Source organism: Ctenocephalides felis, unplaced genomic scaffold (assembly GCF_003426905.1).
Source record: "Ctenocephalides felis isolate EL2017-DRISC unplaced genomic scaffold, ASM342690v1 CF-g0.4_SCAFFOLD_00845, whole genome shotgun sequence".
In the NCBI taxonomy this organism is placed as follows: Eukaryota; Metazoa; Arthropoda; class Insecta; order Siphonaptera; family Pulicidae; genus Ctenocephalides; species Ctenocephalides felis.
In genome coordinates, this window is record NW_020536999.1 from 44657944 (window position 1) to 44675797 (window position 17854).

The window sequence follows — 17854 nt, forward strand, 5'->3', positions numbered from 1 at the left end:
TTTCAAGTTGAAAGTCCAAACAAATGTTCCACTCGATGTCTTGTTTTATAAGACTGGACATCTATATATGTTACGTAGATCTTGCTTGTCTTGTGTAATAGCTTTTACATAAATTATGGGCATTGCTGGAAAAAGTTCTTTGAGACGAGAGTCTACTATACTAGAAATATTAATATCCCATCGAGCTCCTTCCATGAATATTCCGTGAATATACGCACCTTCTTTTGGAGGGGCATTAAGATCATCTCTAGTCTTTTTGGTAACATCGCAGTTCAAACACATTTTGTCAAGAGGCCATTCATTTTTACGAGCTGATTGTTGCATGATTGCCGTTAAAAATGACTGTGGATTAAAAAAGCCGGACAACCACACAGAATTTGGTAGAACAAAATCATTGGCCCAACTTTCGATCTCTTTCAATCGTAAAATTAAGTCGTTAAACCAACCGCCTAGACAAAAGACTTGGATATGCCCTCTTAGTCCAACTTGGCGGTACCTGATCTAAAAATAGACATTCTTCTAACTCTTCCATATCTTTGGTTATAGTCAATTCGCCCTTTAAACCTAAATGTAATTCTTTCAAGCTTCGTTTGATTTCTCGTACTAAAATATTCATGCGTTCACATTCTTGAAATGCTACAATTATAAATGGTGTTCGTTCTTCTACACGTGCTGTGATTTCTGACATATTGAATTCCTCTGGTAATTTATCTGCAATATCATCAAGGGTCACTTTCACCTTTTCTTCTTTTGACATTGTAACCACACCAGATGTACTTGATTCTCTGGGTTGTAGTTCGAAAACTGTTCTGAACATATTTTCGGATTTAGACGTTAGAAAACCCAATTAGCATTCGGGTGTAATCCGTACAGATATGGCGATTCATCCGGAAGCGTTTCATCTATGTAGGCATGATAACCTGGATATTCCATGTTTGATGGAGCAGCGAAACCAGGTGCAAAATAAAGTTCTCCTTCAACCAGATCAGGCTGCATATATTCATTCAAATATGTGAGACATAAACGTCTATCCCAATCATCAGTAATGTGCCCGCCGTACATAATTTCTCCGAAGAGATATCTTAAGTCTTCCCAAGGCACTTTATTATTATTTTCTAAATAATTTCTTAAGACATATACGCTTATAGTTAATCTCCCGCATTGAATGGATATATTCGGTTCCACCCCTGAGGTCCAAATTTTCGGCGTTCAGCAACGACGCATGAAAATAGCACAAGAAAATAAAATAGATTTAAACTCAGCTTCTTTGGAACACGTTTCTAGAATTTCTTGATTGAAATTATCTAGTGCTTTATGAAGATTTGCAAGCATGCCTGTTGGTGCCTCGTTTGTTATTTTAATAGACGATTCCAATATACCTTGAGGTATGATGTGAAATTCGGTGCTGGAGCCGGTTCTGCTGATAAAAATAACCTGTAGTTTTTGTGAACACTGTCATCCATGCTTTCCATAATTTTTTCCAGTTTTACAAGCCATTTTGCTACAAGATGTATATTTTGCAACATAACCCACTGACCACATTTTGAAGCGATATTAATTGCATTTTCCGCAACTTTTTCTTGCCCCTGACCTAAAGAAACAATATGCAAATTTGGTGAGTCAGTATCAATATTAAGGTTTCTTGCAAGTTTTTTCAACATCTTTAAGCGGGTCTACGCCTGGTGATAAAATAAAAATATAGGTGTTGCAGCATTGCTTTCTTCAAATGATGTTTTAAAGTCAATGGTGCGTGTTTCTACAAATTGGGTCCCAAGATTTTCTTCGATAAATGTAGCCATAGCGTACGTCATGCGATCAGGTCTTAATGTACGCATCATACATAATCTCTGTAAAGGTGACTTATTTTTCCACTCCTGTGGAAACTTTTCCTTTTCTGGTGTTTCTGACTCCACAAATTTTTTCCATCTCTTGGCTGAAGCTACAATATCTCGGTCAAAATTGTTAAAAGACTGCAATGAAGCCAACAATTTTACCCCAGCCCATAGTGTATTTGTAAGAAAATCCACCGGAGAGTTTAAAGGAGCTGCGATTGGAAACCGTAATAAAAAATCCAATTCCCAAGGATGTATTTCTTTTGCATTAATTAAGATTTGAAGTGCTATTTGTGCAAGAAAAATTAATTTGTCATTTTCAAAAAGCCCTCTGCTCGTGTATAAAAATACTCTAAATGTTATGGAATTTAATAAATTAGTTACACGTTCTTGAAGTTTTTCTGCTGGCAAGGCTCTTTTAAGAGCATCTTTAAATACTTCGCTAAAAGCTTTTAATGAAAATTGATAAATCATGTTTATTTTATACAATCATTCAAAATAAAGTACAAAATTGATGCTCTGCAGGCCACTGGTCTATAATGTTCTCGAGCTTCATCTATTTTTGCTGAAGTAGATTTTGCTTCAGATACTTTTATTGCCACTTCATCTGCAGTCTTTTTAGTTTGCTCTAAATTTATAACTAATGCGCTATCTTCTAAAACATTTGCACCCGCATTCGATAATCTTGTCAATAAATCATCTTCCAACGTTTTTAATGTTATTTTAAAATGATTCTGTTGTTTTGTAAGTTCAGATTTTAAATTTTCCAAATCAGGTCTTTCAGCTTTTACAACCTCTGCCAGTAGCTGTTCCTCCAAGCCATCTTTCGTTACTGTAAAATTTATAAGTGTAGTTTGAGCTTGCATTTCAGGTTTGTAATGTGGATTCGCTAGCTTTGTTTGTAATATTAATTTGAAGGAAGGATGGTAATCGATTTCTTTGTCGCCGATTTTGATACATGTTCCCTTTTTATACAGTGCTCGTCCTAATAGTGGATCTAACACAGCATCTACATTTTCATAAATGTTTTCTATTAATAATACATCGCCGCTAATAATAGCTTTTTCTATAATATCCATGTAATTTTTCATAGATAAACGTATCACCTTAAGGTTAGATATATATTTGTTTTTTATCCACTTTATACCTTGTCTGAAATTGAATGACAATAAAAATTACTTGATGTTAAATGCTGAAATATTAAAGCTAATTTTAGCTTACAATTGTGGATCAATCATTAGTGGCCACCTTGCTGAGTTAGTTAAAATTGTGGCGTTTTCAGCTGACATTCTATCACTCGGTAATCCTTCATTATTCCATACAGCTATTTGGGCTTCGTCTGTTAATAAGCTAAGAGTATCCAATCCAGTACTTCTAGGAATTTCAGGCTATAATATTTATTTGAGCCAAATAAATAAAATTAAATTTTTCGAATATCTTTGATACAATATTCATTATACTACCTTTAGTTTAGACAGATAGGGCAACCAGTATTTATCTTGTAAATCTACTCTATACGGACGAGTGAAACATCCGACGTAAGAAATGAAACAGCTTACGATTAAAACATCCCCTGGTATTGTAACACCAGATACTTTAAGGTCCATAACGAATATTTTCTGATGCTAAGCCTGTCACTAGTCTATTTGCAAGATCGATAGTAGTCGCTGTTCTATCAGCCTCTTCTTCACATTTTATTTTGTCCATCTGAGCTTGTTCAAATTCTGATGTTAGGATTGAAAGTTTTGCTTCTAACGCCTAGAATAAAAATAATATATGAAACTCTGGAATTATAATTAATATTTGGTTTTAAGAATTTGATACACTTACCGATATTTGATTTTTTAATTTTTCAAGTTTGTTTCGTGCATCACTCAAATCCTTGTTGGCTGTTTGTAATGCTCTTCTCTTTGGTTCTACTACTATGAATACTTCATAGTATTTATTTATATTTATTACCCAAGCACAAAGACCAGCAGCTGCAGTTGATTTGCTCATAATGTACTCAGGATTAAATTGATGATCATTTAAATATGGCTGCAAAGCTTTTATTATTTCTGGATGTATATTTTCTTTGTCATAATTAACCAGATCATTCAGAAACTGCGCTGCATTTCCCATTATCATTTTACAAGCTTTCCATGAACGATCTTTAGGAATTTTCCCTTTTTTTGAAAATAATACTAATACCGCTGCACACACATTGACTACTGCGTCCGGTGGTGAACCGAATGATCTTAACTCTGTTAAATTGTTTTTATTCAAAGTGTTTAAAGCTTCTTGTGCAGCTATTAGTGCTGGTTCTGCTCTTGCTAGATCATCAGCGCATACTTTTGCTTGAATAGTCACATCTTCTTCAATAATCCGTACTTTTTTCTCTTCACTTGCAGCGAAAGCTTTTTCTTTAGCAACTTTTTCACTTTCAGCTCCAACTGCTAATATTAATTTGTCTGCAGCTATATTTTTACTTGCTAGTTCAACTTCTTGTAACGCTAAAACCTTTTTAAGTGCTTCAACTTCTGTGGCGCATTGAGCTAATTTTGTCAAACCATTCTGAAGACGATTAACGCGGTCTTTCAAATAATTTGTTTTCTCAAGCAAAAGCTTAGAATATAACGCTATTAATTCCAAAAATGATTTTGGCGTAGTATAGTTGTACCTTTTTTCGTTAGCCAAGTATGTGGCGGATATTTCGTTAACAGTTGTATGTACGTAAGACATATACAGAGATACTGAATTTATCATTTCTGTAGGTAGTGATTTCATTTCCGATAGAAAACTGGTAGATACCGATTGTAAAGCTTCTTGAGGCCATTCATAAAACCAATTTATTGCTGTACAATTGACTATTGCCGGAAACTTTCTAGCTCGTACTCTAAGGGTTGAACCGACAGGAGAAAAGCACAATACAACTTTTAGAATACGTCTTACTCTATCTATGAAATATTTCCAACAATTTTCACGCGTATCTTGCAGATTTGCTTGTTTAACTTCATTTCTCATTGCACTAATTACGTTTTCTAAGTCTTCGTCCGCTAGCAAATCTGGAATTTCTCCTGATGCTAAGAGGTCATTAATGACCACTAGAAACTCTTCTTTATTTACTTGAGCATCTGTCATTAAAAATACGGTACCATTACCTTTCAGTCCAGCTTTGAGATAGAGATGAGATAAATCAGTTTTAAGATCTGCCAGACAATACCCCTTACGTAATTGTATTTGAAATACATCAAGGGAGGATATGAATGCTGCCAGCCTTGATAATGATTGTTTACCGGAACCTCCCACACCTACCAATAATGCATTACCTCTTGGCGATTCTAGTATTCTATTTATCCTGCATATGTGACACATAGCATCCTCGAATAACACTAAATTCATGGCCCCAACTAAGTCATTATAAGTATTCATTGCTCCCGTCAGCAATGACGCTAATTGTTCCCAATTCTTTACAGGTAAATATTTAGGATCTCCAATCGATTCAGCATAATGCCAATAAATTAATGGTTTTTGGTGTATAAATGACTCATCAACTTCTTCAAAATTTTTCTTGCATATTTCATTTATTTGTTTTCGATAAGCGTCCTGATCTTTAGACTCAACAAGTTTGTCACCATAAACCCTTGTGGCTTCATGAACCCAAAGTCTAATGAAAGAGTTAACGTTGGGTGCGGCATCTCCTGTCGCAAAAAGCATGCCTTGGAAAATATTTGATAAGTCTCTCAGATTAAATAGATAATGAAACTTAATTGCAGTTGGCAAAAAATTTTGTGCCATTCGTGCGTGAAGCATAACTGCGGCGCTTACTAATGATGGAACAAAACTGATTATAGCTGTTGTATATTTTGATGCCGGATTAGTCACGTGCTGAGTTAAAATTTGCGAGTAAATTTGATTAACTATGTCAGACGTGGGAAAACTTAGTGCGAAAACACAGAAATGCCGTTGTAATCGTGGATTTATAGTAAATGACCCAGCAGTAGGATTCATACACGATACATATTGACAGTTATGAATGTCTTTAGGCGTTAATTTTATTCTGTCATACCAATGACCATAATCGAAGTATTGTCTTATTAATGTGTGAGGTTGTACTGTACCATAAGCATCAACTTCGGGCATATTCATGTCATCTATGAAATATATCATTGTTTTTATTCCAGGTGGTCCATAATTTCTACCAGCTTTTTTTTCTAATGGCTTTTCCAATATACGTTGTAGCATTTCAGATGTAGTATAAAAGTTAAAAGGCACATTAGTAACTGCGTAATTGTCAGATAAACCGGATAGTTTTTCTTTCATTAAAACACTTTTACCAGTTCCAGCTGCTCCAACCAGCATAACGGGCTTCTGTTGTTTCATGAGAACATCAATAAAAAATCTCAATCGTGTTGTTTCTCCAGTATTTACTAAAGTTGATTGAAGTGGTACATCAGTATCGAGTTCAAAAGGTTGGACCATGTTTGTCCACGGAATAAATGTTTTCGTTTCTTGATCGACGCAAAAATGGAAAACTGTGCCCGTATTAGGAAATCGAACAGTTTTGAATTCATTCAACCACCACTTACTAAACTCATTTCTCCAATCACATAGTTGATCTTGAAAAAGGGCCGATCCAAACGCCCAGATACAAGCAAATACAAAATATATTTCATACCATTCTTTTGGACAATCATTAGGTACGTTCGAAGGTGTGATAAAGCAATCTAATAAATAGCAACAAAGTTGAATTTGTGCTATATCTGTTACAGGCGTAATTTTTTTCAACTTTTTAGTGTATTCAAGGCAAGCTGGTATATATTTATCAAAAAGGATCATCAATAGTGAACGTTCACTTTGAGTTATTCGTTGATCTAGCCATGAAGACACATACCTAGAATAAACAAATTTATAAAACTGAAGTCTTAATATTTTAAATTATAAATGCCAAAACTCACAAATTCCATCCTAAATCCACTGGATTAATATATAAAATTCCTGCTCGTGACACTGTAGCTGGAGTTGCGGTTCGCAAATTTGATATTTCAAATAGTAGTCTCATTTGAGGCGTTAAAGCGATACGCTCGTTGCTAGCTAAAGTTAAAACTTTATTATCATCCATGACGGTGTTAAGACTTTCAATCCACATAGGATCTATATCTCCATCTAGTATTATCCATTTTGGCCCTGCTCCGGTGACATTCGCTAAATCTCTCATCAAAACACTAAATAGACCGTCTTTCCATTCCCTTGTGGAAGGGTTGATGATACCAAATAATTCATCATTAGTGACTGCTTTCGGATTTAAATCATAGTATATTGGCTTCAGGCCTTGGTTTTGATAAGTTTTGTTTAGTGTCTTCCAAACCATTGTTTTGCCAGTACCAGCATTACCCACGACAAATACTGAATGCCGAACTGCGAATAATTCTTCAAGCTGCACAATCTGTGGAGAAACCATTAGTAATATTTTTTTTTACTATATTATTACTATTACATATCTTCACCCACTTTTAAAACAAAACTGTCATCAGGTTGCAAAGCTAACTGCATAGATGATGTTTTTACTAACTTTTCGAATTCAGCATTTCTTTTTCTTGGTACATCCAATGTCGGAAAAAGGTCGCCTATTAAACCCATAAATATGGGTACATCATCGGTGATAATTTTTGGTATGTTAAAATCTCGCAAAGCTCTCATAAGAACTTGATCTTCAGGTCGTTGTCGATCACCTCGCTTGATAAATATACGAAATATAAAAAAAAGAATCATATAATTGATAAAAATTAAAGTAATCTTACCTTAAGTGATCCTGCAACAACCAATACAGATTTTATGGCTCGCAAACCCCAATCATAATGGTCTTGATTTGACAGTAATTCTTTGCAAAGAGTATATAATGTTATAAATTTTCTAGCCAACAATCGTGCATCTTGGAAACCTTCAGCTACTAACATGATCTCACAAATCAATTCAAAATCAGGCACTACCATTGCACAAGGTCTACAAAAATGTATTATTATTTTCTTTTAGTACTCAGTAAAATTAAATATTACCTAAATAGCGCTTTCAAATTTTCTGGTAATTCTGTACGACCAGCATATCCTGGATTCATTGTTATGAATAATCCGACCGTGGGAATTAAACGTATTTTGACGCCCATGAAATTAAAAGATTGTTTCTTTGTTTTAATTGCGTCTTGAATTGTTTTCACTTGTACTGCTATCACTGAAAGAACTTCTACTGATATTCTATTGAATTCATCAAAACATCCCCATGCGCCAGTTTGTGCCAATCCTAATATAGTAACATTAATATTTACAAAGATTTTATATATCAGATTTGTAAAATTATTAAACAACCTTTATAAATATTTCCACAAGATCTGTAATCCATTTGTTCGGAGCAGTTAAATACGTATACCATACTTCCCAATGCTCGACCCAAGTCTTTCGTGGTTTCTGTCTTTCCGGTGCCTGCCGGTCCGGCTGGCGCTCCGCCCATGACAAGATGAAGAGACTGTTTGAATAAATTTTATTTTAGCTAAACTAATACGTAATATTAACACAAATTCATTTATTAACATTATTATTACTTGGGTTAATGTAATATAGCAGCGATCGGTCAATGGTGTTATAACTAATCTAGGCGTATTACCCAAATATTCGTACTGATATCGGAATTGGGCATCACAAATATTTGCATAACAGTCGTCTAGTTTTGTATCCCACCTATGTCTGAGTTGGCTCTGCCATTGAAAAGCATTTGAGGAATCCACTTTGCCATGTATCATTTTTGATATTACATCGCGACAATGCACGTCTATTGTACACACCGTCATTACCTGGATAAAGGATTGTATAACACTATAATATATATATATATACACAGTGCTGGATTTACAGTAGGGGCAATCGGGGCTACTGCCCAGGGCGGCAAATTTTGGGGGGCGGCAAAATTTGGATAGTGGGAAAAAAAATTCTATACAATATAATCAACTTTTTTTAACAACATTTTTTGTTTTAAGAAATATAATTAACAAAACATAATACGATTGCAATGCAAAATTTTGGTTGAAATAAACTATAACTAAAATTTATTATTTTGCCTTGCCTCCCTCTCCAAATCTAAATTATCAAATTGGTTAATAAGTTATCAAATTTGGCAATTTGGCTAATATAAAGATCCGTAAACAAGCTGAAAGTTTAAGAAAAATATGTTCTTCAGTTCTCGAGCCCTCTTAAAATAACGTATTTGTGCACTTCCAAGCTTATAACGTCGAAAAAAAAATTAAACTAGTGACTCATGGAATTGTGCCTTAAGACAAATTACTGAAACATCCCGTACTGAAAATTACATTTTATAAAGAGCTTTAAATTTTATTGAAAACTGAAAAAAAATACTTCTAAAACACATTTTTTGTATTTTGAAATTTTTCGAAAATTGTGAACTTTTTGCAAAGCAAACGCGCTACGTAGCTGTTTCAAAGAAGAAATATCGAAACCAAATTACCATTTTTCGTAATTGTCTGTACCAAAAGCTAATCAGCACGTCTCCCCATCAATACAAATCTAATATTTTGTAATTATTCAAGTCGATTTCGAGAACACGGGCCAAAATGCCAAAAATGATAATTCAGTTTTTGAGAAAAAAGCGTCGAATAACATTCAAAAAAATTTACAGAATAAATAACTGCTTAAATTTGTGGGGGGCAGGTTTAGCGGTTTCGATGATCCAATAAAAAAATTTGAAAAAGAAACATTTGGCGGACAAAAGTGATCATAAGACATATGCACATTAAATTATCAGATATTTTAAAGATATTATAATAATAAGTATAAATTTTGTTTACATTTATATAAGTTCTGTAACATTGTTTATCCGTTAGACTGCGACGCGGCGCTTACGCGCTTCTATGTGTTGTCCCTCGCAGCTGAAGCAGCGCGATTGCTTTAAAAAAAGTTCCAAAGTTCGTAAAATTTCAGGGATGGGGCGGCATTTTTGTCAGTGCCCCGGGGCGCCAAATTTCTAAATCCGGCCCTGTATATATATATATATATATATATATATATATAATATATACACGTACATATACTGATTATAATTTTAGATATATATTACTTTATATAATTTACTGAATTTTACTAAATTTTGCTGATTAGCTGTTTAAATAGTAATTCAATTATATTAAAAAACCACCAAAAATTTTCGAACAATTTATAATTTCATGATGTATAGATTATGCAAACATGTGCAAATATTTGAAATAGAAGATTTTAACTCATAGAATATAACTCTATAATTATACACCTATCCCCCCCGTTTTACACAGTAGATACGTGAAAATTTTCGAACAATTTATAATTTGTGCAAATATTTGAAATAGAAGATTTTAACTCATAGAATATAACTCTATAATTATACACTTATACCCCGTTTTACACAGTAGATACGTTCTAGAAAAACCGTGAAACTCGAAAAATTTACTTTTATATGAAAAAACCGTGCTTACCGAAAATCACTATGAAATAGCCCTTTTTAATATCATGATTAGCAAATACAGTGAACGAAAAATAAATATTAATATATTTAATATCAAACAAGAAAATTAATTTATTTCAATAATAAATCAAATAAAAAAAAATATTTTCAATATTGCATTTTCTTTATAGATAAAAGTTAAAATTGATTTTTATAGATATAACCTTTCTTTTGCATTATAGTTTTTTATTTTCATCTTTTGCCATTGCCGAACTATAATTTCTTTAATAAATTAAAGATTTTGTAAAAAATGATTCTGTTATTTGCTCGCCTTAAATTAATTTACGCTATCAATAGTATATAAACACTAATTAAAAACAAAGTTTAAAAACAATGATGCTCTTTGTTTTGATATTTCAAACAAACTAGCTTAATACATACAAAATTTAGTTTGGATCATAAAACATCGAATTCCCATCTCATCTACATATTTCCATCATAGACATAGACTACTAAAAATTCGTAACTGTATTTTGTAATTGTATTTTTACAGTAAAACAATTAAAATGTTATTGTAATCATAAGGAAATTATAGTTCGGTATTCTTAATTTCGTGTAAATGCAAAATTAATAAATTTCGTTAAAAAAGATTATTTTCAAAAAACTTGTAAGATCGAAAAAGTGTAAACCGAGTACCGGCGGAAAAGTGTGTATTTATTTTTTTATTTATTTTTTTATTTATTTGAAACGCATAAGGCCATTTCAAATTGCAGTATAATTACATTTTAATTTTCTACGTATTTTTTAATATAAAATTATAGTTAGTCATACTAGGTTTGAAACATTATTAAAACCCTATATGGATATTTTTAATGGTATCACAATGTTTAATTTTCGTTTACAAACTTTTTGTCTATCCCCGGGACTCAAGTCTCCTAGCAGCCACCCTATCAAAGCATTTAGTTGCAATATTTGTTTTTTATGATAATCTCTTAGGGCGCTTTCGTGGCCCTCTTCCAGTTTTGCAAATGTTGCATTAGTTTCACTGGTCCACCAGATCTGAGCACCGCAAAGGGCTACCTGCGCTGGCCAGTCGAATACCCAGGCATCACGTGCACGTTCTTCGTATGTTCCTATCGCCTCGTGAAATAGCTTATGAAGAGTGTTTCTCATAGTCTCTGTTACGCGGTTCAGCCATACTTCGACCTGATTAAATACAATATTCAATATATTTATTTATTTACTCTATAATCTACAACTCAAAATACCTTTCCATTACAGTCGCACTCTTTTTTAAACGTTACAACCTCTTCATTTTCCTTAGACTCCATGGCAGTAGCTATTTTTGTTCCTGGTTTGAATACTAATTTAGCTAAACTGTCAAAAAGTTTTATCAAATGCCTCGATATTAAGTCAGGTCTATTTCCACTTGATAAAATATCTAACAGATCTGCTGAGGATATAAAGTAAAATCTTGGAAAAGCTAGTCGTTTTGTTTCTAAATAATCATTCAGAGCTTTTTCACAAACTATCAATTTGTGAATCAAAGTTTCTAATACTTCAACTAATCCTGGTTTATTTGTGGCATTTACTACATTTGGAGTTTGCAACATTTGTTCTAGCAGTATCTAAATATAAATAAAATACATTAATAAACACATAGTTTTTATATGTTTTTTATTTGAAGTACCTTAAATTCTTTGTCAATTTCATCAAACGTTTGAGAGTCTTTAGGAAGTTGAGCTCTTATATCTTCTGAACCTATAAATATAGATTCCAAGTACATCCATTTTCGTTGCACTTCAAACCAAGACGTAATAACTTGATCAGCACATGAAAGCTTTTTTTGCCAGCTAGATACTTGTCCAAGGAAATATCCGATAAATTTTGAAGTCATCAATGTTTGCAGTTGAACCTTAAAAAAATTCCTCATTGCAGAACGTTATTTCAATATATACCAATTTTTTTAGTTACTTGATTTTCCTCCAATGTTTCAATAAGTTCCTCTGATGTTTTGAGAATTTGCATATTAGTGCGTTCATGGGTTTCTTGATCAAATTCCATAGAACCCCAAACAATTTCAAGATCTTTTAAAGTTTTTTCCATGCCCATTTCTTTTACAGCTTTGTCTACTATATGTTTTACTTCGTCTTCATATTGATGTAGCTGCAGGTCTAGTAAATCGCTCAATGTAGTATTTTCATCAGTGATGAACTTAACCTTAATGAAAAGATATTTTAATTTATAGATTATACTTAGATGAAGTTTGAAAAAAATTATCAAATATCATATTAAGTTACCGTGTGTTTACGACCAAGTATGTTAGTTACCTAAAAATAAATATAAATATATATTTAACAAATAGAGGACATTTACAAAAATAGTTCATATTTAATTGTTTTATATATTTACATTGGTCGATTGCATCAGCTCTTTCCAATGACGATCTTTTATAGCCGGATTTTGCAATTCCGTTACTGCCCTCAAAGCAGTCATCAAATTTTTCAAACGAGCCTCAGCGTCTAAGAAAGGTGCCCAAGTTCTTACATCTTTATCGAGGGATCTTAGTTCTTTACCAAATTTTTTTGCACTCTTGATCCATATCTTCGGCGTCAATTTTTTTCCATGGTGTCATTTTCCAGTTTTCGATATGTGACGCTATCACCAAGCACTCGTCCCAGAGTTGCTTTAAAGATTACATTATTTTAATAAATTTATATTAAATACAGTTAATAATGATAAACAAAGAGTTATTAATTTGTGTTATTTTCATTTACCTTGAGTAATATCAAATCATGCCGAACTTGTCGAATTTGCCTAAAATCCGGCACGTTCAATTCAAACAGAGTTGCTGATGAAGAGATTTTTTCCATTTGGTTTTCAAAGCTTTCAACAGTTTCATTTGTTTTATCGATTAAATAATATGTGTTTTTACATTCTGCATTGAATAACTGAAAAAAAAGATTAAAATTCTTACATAACTCATGTGATGCTATGATATGATTGAAGATTGATTATTATGGTACAGGTAGTTTTCGAAATGTATCGCGATATATTCCTTGTTGTATATCAAAAAGAGCCAGGCGTTTTCTAATCAAATTCACTTCATTTGCTTGAAGTGGTAGTACATTCTGCTTAACTCTGACTGCTAATTTTTTGCAAGCGTCCCATCTATCAGGCAACTCTGCGAGCTTAAAAAATCATTAAGTTATAAAATAAATTATCTCTAATATATTTTAAACAATATACTTATACTTTGGAATAAATATTATCTTCGAACTCCACATCATAATGTTTTAACATTTCAATAATGTCTTTTAGAGGTTGAAACATTTCATTAGTTTGATGTTCTCTATCTTTTATTTTCTGCAAATACTCCATGACTAATAATAGCCCTTCAAAATCTCCTTCGACAACAATTTTCTCCAGCACAGTATTAGTTTCATTTATGAAGTTTTCTAAATCTTTTAAACTAAAATCATCAGTTTTTGTTAATATTTATTTTTCAAATGTCTAATCATGTAGTTTACCTATTTACTACTTGATCAACAAGGTTTTGCTGGTACATGTTGCTCCATTTGCAAATTGTGTTCAACACTGCATATTTGAATGGTCTCACGTCTAAAGATAGCCATCCACATAGAATTTTTTTGTCAGGAATTTCATCTTGCACAGTATTGTAATAAGTGTTGTAGTAATCGATCTAGAAAAATTAAAAAAAGTTCTTTTTTGAACCAAACCTGATCATATTGAAAAAATTCAAAATTAAATACATATTTAATATTTTGGCAATTCTGAGAGTTCAGATTAAATATTAGTCCTTGATTATTAAGTATTAGTCAAATCTCCAATTTAATTTATTAATCATTTTCACCTGTGTTTTAAACATATCAAGTGTCGGTTTCTGCTGATTAACGGCGGCGTCGTCTTCATCTGATAAATCTATTTCTTCTTGGGTTAAATAGTGATCATAAACCAAAAATTGTAACATACATTCTGTACGATCGTCCAACCATAAATATGAATATTGATTCATTGATTCAGCAAATGATAAGGCTTCTGCGATTACATTTTTTACTTTGGCTAATACCTGTGTACGCATTTCGTTGATATCGATGTTTTCTTGGAGGTCTTCTAGAGAAATAAAAAATAGTAAACATTAATATTACTCATTGTCAGATGAAAATACTTAAATATATATTGATGGTTGTTTTACGAACATTGAATCTAGTACATGAATACGAATACAAAGTTTGAAGATGTTTAATTAACGACTGGACCTGATGGAATTGGATACATTCCATCATCAGGTTTACTGCCAAAAAGGAATTTATTAGGAAGTATATTAATGAAAAGTCTGATGGTTGCAGAATGTCAAAAAAATCTTTTAAAAAACTTGCTTCTTCATATTCATGAAGTATATGAGCATTACTACTACATAATCTTACTACAAGAATGAACTTAAAGTATCTCTGTTATTATTTACTTTGATAATATGGCTCTTCCTGATGTTCTGCTATTCTGGGTATGAGCATGCACTGGTTCATGATATCGTTTGTCAAATTCTCAAAAATTTCGTATAAATTATTGTCGACTTCAAAACTTAAAGACGGTTTGAATGTTATATCAGGCGCCGTAAGCATCATTTCCATTTCGAAGAATGGATATTGGCTAGTTAGAGCGCTCATCTCATTATTCAGATAAAACATACTGAAAAAATAAATTGAATAAAGTTATTTAATTTGGATTTTTTAATTTTCAATTAAAAAGCAGATTAAGTTTACGACTTTATTTTTATTTAATAATTCATATTTAAGTCTGCTCGTTAATATTAGTTTATGAGTCTTATTCAATTAATCATAAGGTTGCTCGATGGTTGCTCGTTTGAATACAAAGATTGTTTTATCTTATTATTTTATGAGAATTGCATCATTGTATAATCATTTTGTTGCTTTATATTTCTTGATGAATTTACAAAAAATATCATGGAAATAATAATTGTAGACAAACTACATCATACCTCACACAAATAGAATGCATTAACTCATTTGCCACTAAAGAGTCAATATATTCCACATAAATTCTCCACTTTTTATGATACTCGACAAGGTTTTTCTGTCTTATTTCGTTTGATTGTTTTCTCTTATTGCATTGATCTACAACAATGATTATTAATAAATTGAAATTTAATTTGAATAATATAATTAATATGTTTACCTGGGTATTCTAATACTGTTTCCAATACTCGAGTGAGACTTGAGAATTTTGTCGATTTGGTTTTTGCGTTATCTAATTCACCTGTGGAAAAAGGCATTATCAGATATTTATTATAGCTTGTTTTTTATATTAATATTTTAAAAAAATATGTATTAAATAATCCTAAAATAAAATAATAAACAGAGTGACAATATGAACATTGAAAACATTTATTTGTGGACAATTTTATCTAACAAAAATAATATATAATTATACGTTTGTCAATATACTTTTAATTACGTCTTATTCTATTTTTTTATTTATTTAGTTAGTTATAAATTTATAAATTGAGAAAATTAAACTCACTTATATCTGTTTTAAATCGTTTGCTATGGGAGTCTCGAATACATCTGTAGAGAATTTACTATACGGTAATAATTTCAATTGAGACTCTTCCTGAAAATAAATTATGTAGATAAATTTCAAATTTGTTTTTTCATTAATGCATAAAAATTACTCACATGATCTCTAGCATCATTTTCTGTTCTTTCTATAATAGGCAGATTTAAAAATAATCTATAATTCATGTCCATGACAAATTTAATTTCATCAACGGATCGTTTTATAAGTTTTTTGCTGAAATTATAAATGTAGAATAATTTATGATTAATTGGAAAATTAATAATAAAATAATTAATAATAATTATTACTGTGCACAAAGATTATCCTTTCTGTCATTGAGGGCTAATAACTTATCCTTCTTGTTGCCCTTTCGAGTATAAATTGGCAAACCAGCCCACTGCCTCATTCTACCAAGAAGTTCTTGAACATTTTTTTGGGAAGTCACTATTCTGTTATGTAATGCTTTTAGTTTTTCATATAGAACTTCCAAAGTTCTGTATCTGAATTGAAAAATTATGGTATCACATTCATACACAGAGTTGATATAATATTTTTTTAATTAATTTTTAACTTAATTATTATTTCATATATTTTTAACTAATAGTTATTATATTTTATTATTGTACTTTTTTGTATCAATAATAATAATGATGATTCATAATTCGCTTACGATCACGTTCCCATGTCATGCTATTGATTGGCAGATCCAATAGTTTGTCAATTTCGGAAATCTCATCTCGTATTAAATCGAATTCTTGTTCATTGGTTTTCGATACTAAATCATTGTACCATTCCACAATACGATCTATTTTCATCGTTGTGCTCTGGAGTTTAAATAAATCAAATATATGAACATGTATATAAATATAAACAGTAATCATGAGCTTAACCACCACACCATGGAACATCTGTATGTATAAATATATTTATTTATATATGATTTAGTAGCTAATATAAATCGGAAGGGATTTTTCTTATTGCAACACATATACACAATCAAGTAAAAACGTGACTTTTTAAAAAATATTTTTATTTTAACATTTTTAATTACATCAAGCAAAATACATTTAACTGCAGTAATAGGTTTAACAACAAATAACAAATTATTCTATATATATATATATATATACGAGTATATATATATTAATATAATTATAGTTTAATGCGTAAAATGATCTAATAATAGTGAATAATTATGCAAAGGCTATTCACGCATGGTGTTTAGTGACCATAATGAAATATAAAAATTATTTGAATTGTGAATTATGTGAATTTGAAAGTGATTTCTCTCATTGAAATTCCAATTCATTAATTGAATCTATAAATAGACAAACAGTTTATCGGCGGGGTAACTGAATAAAAAAAAATAATTTTGTCCAAACGCTAATAACGTCTAATAAATTATTCATTAGATAATCTAATTAAATAATAATTATTTCCTTTATATCGGATTCGGGCACTTTTTTTAAAGAATAAATGCAACAACAAAGTTCTAACAGTTATAAACAACTTTAACATATTTATTCAATAATAAATTATTAAATTTCACATGCTAATAATACAATACATATAACAATAATTTTGTACTTATATATTTTCAAAGCGATTCAAATTTCAATGTTATACCACCCACAGCAGCTGTTAGGAAGGATCGGGTGTCCAATTCAAGAGGTATTTTGGTTTCATTGCTTGGTAAAATGTTATAATCTCTTATGATCGTTATTAGCCCCAATCTCGTTTGCATCATACCGAATCTCATTCCGATACAAATTCTGGGCCCTTCCCCAAATGGCAAATAAGTATATTGGTGACGTGAATTTTTAGCCTCTTCTGAAAATCGCTCAGGATCGAATTTTTCCGGATTCGGATATATCTCTGGATCTTTGTGCAGACCATGACTGGAATGAACACGGATGTGCCTTTGGGTATCCAAAATGTTGTTCCGGGGAGGGTGTAATCTTTGC

At 31.5% G+C, this 17854-nt stretch overlaps 2 pseudogenes; both read right to left on the reverse strand.

The window, feature by feature from the left end:
- Window positions 1-3: 3 nt before the first annotated feature.
- Window positions 4-15606, reverse strand: LOC113383784 (annotated as a pseudogene).
- Window positions 15607-17351: 1745 nt separating this feature from the next.
- Window positions 17352-17854, reverse strand: part of LOC113383795 — a 3804-nt pseudogene continuing 3301 nt past the window's right edge.